This window comes from Leuresthes tenuis, unplaced genomic scaffold, assembly GCF_036924035.1.
Source record: "Leuresthes tenuis unplaced genomic scaffold, fLeuTen1.0.hap1 SCAF_6, whole genome shotgun sequence".
Classification (NCBI taxonomy): domain Eukaryota; kingdom Metazoa; phylum Chordata; class Actinopteri; order Atheriniformes; family Atherinopsidae; genus Leuresthes; species Leuresthes tenuis.
Genome location: NW_027325360.1, coordinates 28,399,467 through 28,406,967, shown reverse-complemented (window position 1 = coordinate 28,406,967; position 7,501 = coordinate 28,399,467). Strand labels below are relative to the sequence as shown.

General features: G+C 39.4%; 2 non-coding genes across 2 annotated transcripts; both read right to left on the bottom strand.

The window, feature by feature from the left end:
• Positions 1-262: 262 nt before the first annotated feature.
• LOC140310419 (U2 spliceosomal RNA) lies at positions 263-454 on the bottom strand. Its single transcript, XR_011916492.1, has one exon. It is a non-coding gene; the product is annotated as a U2 spliceosomal RNA (small nuclear RNA).
• A 284-nt stretch (positions 455-738) lies between these two features.
• Positions 739-852, bottom strand: LOC140310524 (U5 spliceosomal RNA). Its single transcript, XR_011916584.1, has one exon. It is a non-coding gene; the product is annotated as a U5 spliceosomal RNA (small nuclear RNA).
• Between the last annotated feature and the right edge of the window lie 6,649 nt (positions 853-7,501).

The window sequence follows — 7,501 nt, the reverse complement described above, 5'->3', positions numbered from 1 at the left end:
CCCCCCTCAACAGGTGCGCTCTTGTGAAAAAGCAAACAGCGGCAGCAACAAAAACACCACGGGAACACCGTATTGAGGCTTTGTTCTGACCGCTCATTTGGTGTGGCGTTTCTTTCAAGCAATTCTCCCGGTTAACTCCCAGAGCCGTGTTAAAGTCTACTTCGCATTCACTCTCTTTTCTCAGCAGACTAAAAGAAAGTTTCATCTTGGGCTCCCTGAAACTTCCATCCTGCACCGCTGTTTGCTTTTTCACAAGAGCAGAGAAGAGCGCACCGTTCCCAGCGGCACTGCAGTACTGGGTCGATGCTTGGAGTGAACCGAGCAAGCTCCTTTTTCAACTCCTATTGCTAAAAATCCATTTAATATGTAGTCCTCGTATAGAGGACATATCAGATATTAAACTGATAAGAACAGATACTACACTTGATCTTAGCCAAAAAGGCCGAGAAGCGATAACTGTCCACTGGTTCACGTCCGAGGGCCCTTCTTGTTCTTTTTATGGCCATAGGTGGCCAGAGTGTCACTTTGCACCTCCGCCCACCCGCTGCACTGAGCACTCTTCAGCCCTTTTAAATGGTATAAGTTTGCACTCCCGCACGCTCCAGCGAGCACCATTCAAGCAACAACTTTGCACTCCAGCTTCGAACATCGGCACAGTGGCAACAAGTAAGGCGACTCTACTCAGAGAAGTCACTCTGCACAGTAACAAGATTTCTTTTGCACAGACAGAAAGGGCTTCACCCGCAAAGGTAAAGCCTGCCAAAAATAGAAACAACTCATTAGTGCTGCTCTCCACGGAAGTCTTTAGTAAAAAGCGAAAGACTTGTACGTTATGAAGAGAAACCAGAGTACGATTATCCGTCACTGCGGGAGCAGGGCATCAGGCTAGTTGGCATAGCCACCTTCCCCATGGTGAGCTTTGCTTGGTTGAGACGCTTGCTCCCCCCCCTTGCTCCTCGGCTGACCAAGTGGGAACAATCGGGCCCTATTCGATGGCTGCCTTGTCTTTTACTCTGTGCAAAAGACAAGGCAGCAACAAAAACACCACGGGAACACCGTATTGAGGTTTTGTTCTGACCGCTCATTCGGTGTCGCGTTTCTTTCAAGCAATTCTCCCGGTTAGCCCACACTCGGCTCGCTCCCAGAGCCGTGTTAAAGTCTACTTCGCATTCACTCTCTTTTCTCAGCAGACTCTTGGGATTTTATCTATAAAAGGAATTCCTTCACTCAAACTATGTTAAAACTGCTTTGTCCTTCATATTTACCATGTCTTGAAAGAATTAAACAAAAAAAAACAACGTTGTACTTTGCAGTAAAAGAAAGAGCAAATCTAAAGTTTCAGAATCCGAGAATAAGCTTACTTTCATGAGTTCTTCACGATTTCGGATTTTGCTATAAAATGAATTCCTTCACTCAAACTAAATTAAAACTGCTAAACCGCTAATCTGTTACATGTAAGGAAGATGTCAAATTCACCGAAATAGGATTATTCGGTATTCGGCCAATCGAGCTGTAGCAGCTTCGGTAAAAGAGTATAAGTTGAAGAGTTTGTGAATAAAGGTGTGCGCACACATAGTGAGCTGTAGGAAAATAGCAATGCCAGCTGGGGTATATGTTCTTGTATGTTGTCTGACTGTTTGATTTGAATGTGTTGTGTAAGTGTCCTGTTGAATGTTACATGTTTGGGCTTTGACACGCTTCACTGTGGTTGTTAACTGTGTGGTGTGTCCTGAAATGTTATATGTTTGGGCTGTGTGACATGCTTAATGCTTGTTAGTAGCTACCCACTTATTCATATATAGCAACTGACAACATAAGAAGTCCGGACATACTTTGATAGTAGTTGTAGAAGTATCCTTATTGATAATAGATAAACTAATTCATAGTGATAGAACAGTAGATGAACAGGTGCCTGCACATGTCTCACGAAAATAAAATGGATGTATGATTGCTGACGGCAGAGCAATACTGCCAAACTTATGAGTTCTTGTGGCAAACTTGATTCAGTGTCTTGACGTGTATACGCTGTTTCGCTGACTTTATAGTCACAAGAATCAAAGTGTGTTTGATAAGATCCGACCATTTTATTACGGGAGATTCAGTATGTATGGATTCTGATGTGACCCATTCGTATCTTAAGCATAATCTAATACGTGAGACAACGCCCTGGCAATGAATAAAAAATAAAAGAGAGAGCGATTTTGTGTCCCCACAGTCCATAATGTAGAAAAGAGAAAAAAAAGCCTTTCTGATTTGGTGTGTGTGCTCACAGTGCAGAGTGTAGAGAAAAGAGAGAAAAGAAAGCCGTTTTGGTGTCACGGGTGTTGTGACTTACACACACACATTTCTGAATTGAGAAAAGAAATTATTTTAGAGGAAGCAGTAGAGTTTAGATCCCACATTTGTTGATAGGCATTCATTTAGTTTTTCTTTTAATCAGTTTTAAAGTGAATACTAACTAAGAAATGAAAAAGGTGAAGAGTTTAGAAGCTTGGTTCAAGAGCAAAACTTGGTTTATGATCAGCTGAGTCTCTAAACAGAACAGCAAAGGGCTTCATCGAACATTTAAAAAAGATTCAGATTGTTAGAATATCCAGAATTTATAGTAATGGTTGTGATTACTCTTATTTTCTAGAATGGAAATAACTGCACCATGTCTGTTTTATGAATTCAAGGGGCTAAAAGGTTTTGTTCTCGTTTTTCTATGATTAACCAAATGTATGTGAGAGTCCAAACACAGTCCAAAGACAGAAGGGTTACGGCCGAGCGCTGGACCTTCCAAAAAAGATGAGACAGGCTGGACCCGTGACATACTAGTTAAGACCTGCCTGTGGATAACAGGTTCTTTAAACTCTCACACACACAAACTCACACACACGTTCGCACACATACACCCATACACACATACACACACACATTCTTGAGCTTGCTGCAAGATTAAACCTTTGCATTAACTGACTCCAGCAACTCTGAGTCTCATTGAGAGAATTTTCTCAACAATTGGGTCCTCAAACCAGATCTCGACGTTTTTTCCGCCGTCCAGGGTCGGAGCTGATACCGTGCACGGGGGAGTCCAGTACTTCTAATGAAAGACCCCCTGCTGAATTGCAGTAATTAGGGGCCGGTGTCCACTGAAAGGGGAAAAAAGTGACGAGATCATACTTTTGAATCAATGGCCAGAAGCCATTGGCAGTGCAGGCATCAACAATTATGGTGTTATGTCACCCATTAACACTTAAGGTACCTCATGCAGTGGCTGTGATATGGTTACTTAACAAAATATCTTTACCAGACATCTCTCCTACATAACTGTTCTTCTTTCACAGCCACACCTTGTTGTCGAGAGATGTGCTACACTTAATCCATCCACACTGCTACCTACCCCACAGATGGAAAACCTCATGATTGCATGTCAGAAATAACCATCAGTGTTTTACTCAGGCCAGACTTAACTGATATACGTTATGAAAATGCAGAAATAACTATATTTATTCGACAGGTCAAGCAAAAAACCCTGATGGCACAAATGCTACAGGATTTGCAGTAGTAACAGAAACTGAAGTTTTCTTAAAACAACCACTACCAAAAAATTACTCTGTTCAAGCAGTCGAATTGGTAGCTTTAACTGAAGCTTGTAAATTAAATAACAAAAAGGTTGTTAACGTTTACACTGACAGTCAGTATGCCTTCTCAACTGCACATGTGTTAACACAGCATTGGAAAAACGGGTATGTTGACATCCACAGCTAAATGTATAAACTACAAATATTTTAGCATTATTAGATGTTATTCAATTGCCATCTACAATAGACTCGTATGAATGACCGGAAGGAAAACCATACTGCCAAAGAATTTGTTTAAATGTGCTGCAGTATTGAGCCATGGACCTCAACAGGAGGGATGGAAGCAATAATGAACAAGGTTTTTACAGCATATGGTTTTACTAATTATTGAAATATTTTTTTTAGAATAAATAAATGAATAAAGTTTTGTCTAGCAGGTCAAATATGTGCAAAATACAATCCACGGGGCAATCTAAGACCAAAACGAAGATAATTCCCTAAGCCAGTGTATCTTTTTCAACATATTTGTTTGGATTTCATTATTTCATTATTGTGTAGATTTCATTGAACTAAATTAATGTTAAGGGACACGATTCTGCTCAGTGACAACAGATGTTTTTACCAAATGGACTGAAATATTTCCATGTGCACAAGCAGATGCACTCTCAGTAGCAAAAGCATGGGTAAAATAAATGATTTCTAGATTTGAAATTCCTGAAAAGATCTTCAGTGATAATTTGACACACTTTGTAAACAATGTCATCTCACTGATGGCAAAGAACTTAAAATAGACCTTAGAAACATATCATCCACAATCAGCAGGTTTCGTGGAGAGACACAATGGAATAATTAAGTCAAGACTGAAAAAAATCATGGAAGAAATGGGAAATATTGGGTTTACTGTTTACCATCCTAAAAATGCATCCTCCAACTAGCACAAGATGAACTCCATTTGAGAAAAGGTATGGAAGACCATTTTTCCTCCCACAGTCAAAACACAGTCATCAACTGACATGATGAAGAAAAAAAGAAAAAGAGAAGAAACCTTAACAGAATACAAATATTAACAAGTAGAGAGATCTCTTCTGTTTAGTCTGTTCCAGGTGAACCGGTGAAGGGATCTCTGAAGACAGTAAAACCCGGGGACTGGATCATCATCAAAGTGATAAAGAAAAAGAACTGGTCCAGCCCAAGGGGGAAGGTCCATTTCAGGTACTACTTACATCACCCACAGCAGCTGAAGGACTTCTTGGATTCACTTATCACATTGTACCACGACATTCAGAAGTAGGGAAAGATTAGTTACCCACCACTGTTTTCTGAGGCAAAAGTCTGACTACAAAGGGGAATTCTCTCTACAGGAGGGAGTTCATCTCAACCTCAGTGAAGAAAACAACGGCTAACATGAGAACATAGGGTGTGACTAAAATAAGACAGGGAAAATGGATGGACAAAGGCCGTGGCATCCATTCAGATAACCAGGATTCTGTGGGTTAAGAGGAACCAGCTGTGTATTATTAATCATTACTCTTATTATAGTATTCCCAATTTTATGGTATGAAGCATGGATTAGCAGAAATAAAGAGGATGCAGGACAGAGTACCACCACTGTCCCCTTGACATAGAAAGTGCCACACTAGTAATAACATTCATTTAAACTTGGAGATAAATGGAGAAAATAATCTCATATACAATAGCTGAGACAGAAAAAACAGAAAACTTTTGAAGACACGATTAAAACAACATTTAGAACATACAATGAGCTTAAAAGGAGTGACAAATCTGCGACTGCGAAGGCATAGAAGTCTAATTAACAGCAGGAGCAGTAGGACAGACTTTTGTGAAATCTGAGTAAGCTCTGGGAATCAAATTTAGATAATGATCAGACTTGGCCTTTCTTATTTCTGCTGTACATTTATTTCTAAGCTTCCTAAAAGCAAGGCAATGACCCGGGTCCCTCATATGCTCAGCTAGCATCCAAGGTTTATTTATTTTTTAAGTAAAGAAGACAGCTCTGCCGAAAGCCAGGGACTAGACCTGTTCTAAGTTCTATACTTTTTAAAAGGGGCGTGTTTATCAACTATGGAATTAGAAGATTTACAAAAATGGTCAAGTGCTAGATCTTCATCTGGGATTTTAACAGTGTCATGAGTAAAACTATTCAACAGATCAGTTAAAAAAAAAAGCCTGCTCATGGAGATGTTTCAGGATCTGGATACCAAGCGTGGACCTAATGTTTTCATTTTTGCAATTCTGATACAGACTATTGAGCAGTGATAACTAACACCAAGTTCAGATACTGCGGATTTTCTACCTTTGATTTGTTAAGATTGAGCCAATCGGGGACAACCTTGAAGGATCTCTTAAGTTTGGTTTTGTAGGATCAGTAATTACCTGAGAAAGGTTGATATTGGTGCACACCTTTTTTAAATGATCAGAGGCAGAGTTCAACTTGTTTAGATTAAAATTGCCACACAGAGATTGGGTTTAGGCCACATGCACACAGAACGACATCAACAAATATAAGAAATATTAAACATTTACACATAGATTTTTGAATACATGTAGAGGAATGATACTTTGAAATGTGCTCATTGCGGAGTTATGATCAGTTGAGTAATGAAGGTTGAACTATTCTGGGAAAGAGGTTCTATTCCAAGCATCATGATGGACACTCCTGATATAGAAGGTTTCGCTAACGCATTGGAATTGTTTTACTATTTTCATATGGATGTGCAGAAGAATTGCTTGCTGCTGATAAATGCAAAGAAGAACAGCTTACACATAGATGCTCACATATAGGCTGCTGAATGCAATGAAGACCTGCTTATCCAGTAAAGTTCAATGTCAATGTGTAATATTCAATTAGGATTTGCATAACAGTGAAGTTAAACAATGAATGGGTCCATAGTCGGTATGAGAAGACTACAGGCATATTTACCTGGGTGTACGTTCAAACAGAGATGAGAAAATTGCGATAAATAATTGTTTGTTTGTTAGTATGTATATGAATGTTATGTGTATAAACTGTGTTGAGTAATAGTTACTCAGTAGTGTCTCAGTGAAACAACCGACGGGGGAAGCCTTGCGGTGACAACTAAAGCAGTGTTTTACTGATCAGTCAAGTTGCTCCAGTGTACTCCATACAAACTGGTTGGCTACTGAAGGGATAGAAAATGGGGAATAATTGTTTTAAAGCAAACAAGGAATTAGATGGGAAAAATACATGTTTTAACAGGACCCAGGCAATATTAAATACTCAGACAGATGGGAGAAGAAGTGTAGTTTTGTAGGAAATCACAAAATTATTAGAGAGCCTGGAGGAAATGTTTATGCCTAAATATCTAATATTTCCTGACTGTAAAATGATCGCAGGTATATTCTGGACGCTACAGTTAATGGACAGAACTGTGGTCTTAGACCAGTTGATAGAGTAGTCAGAAAGTGCTGAGAATTTATTTATGAGTGTGAACGTGTGAGTGAGAGACATCTGAGAGTTCTGAAGGAAAAATAAAACATCATCAGCATAAAGACTTATTTTATGCTCAATATTTTGGGATTGGATGACTTTAATATTTCTATCTTGTCTGATAGAAGCTACTAAAGGTTTGATGAAAATAGCAAAAAGTGAGGGAGAGAGTGGGCAACCCTGTCTTGTACCTCTCTGCATACTGAAGCTTGGAGAAGTTTGATCATTTGTCCTGACACTTGCATTTGGGGAGCTATATAATATCCTTATCCAGTTGATAAAGTGTGACCCAAACCCGAATTTGTTTAATGCTGCGAATAAAAATTTCCAGTTCACTCCATCAAATGCTTTTTCTGCATCTAGAGAGTCGATTGTGGTTTCCAAGTTGTTGATGGTAGAATAGTCTATGAGATTAATGATCCGGTTTGTGAACGAACTGTTGTGCCTACTGCTCTTCAGCCTGTCAAAT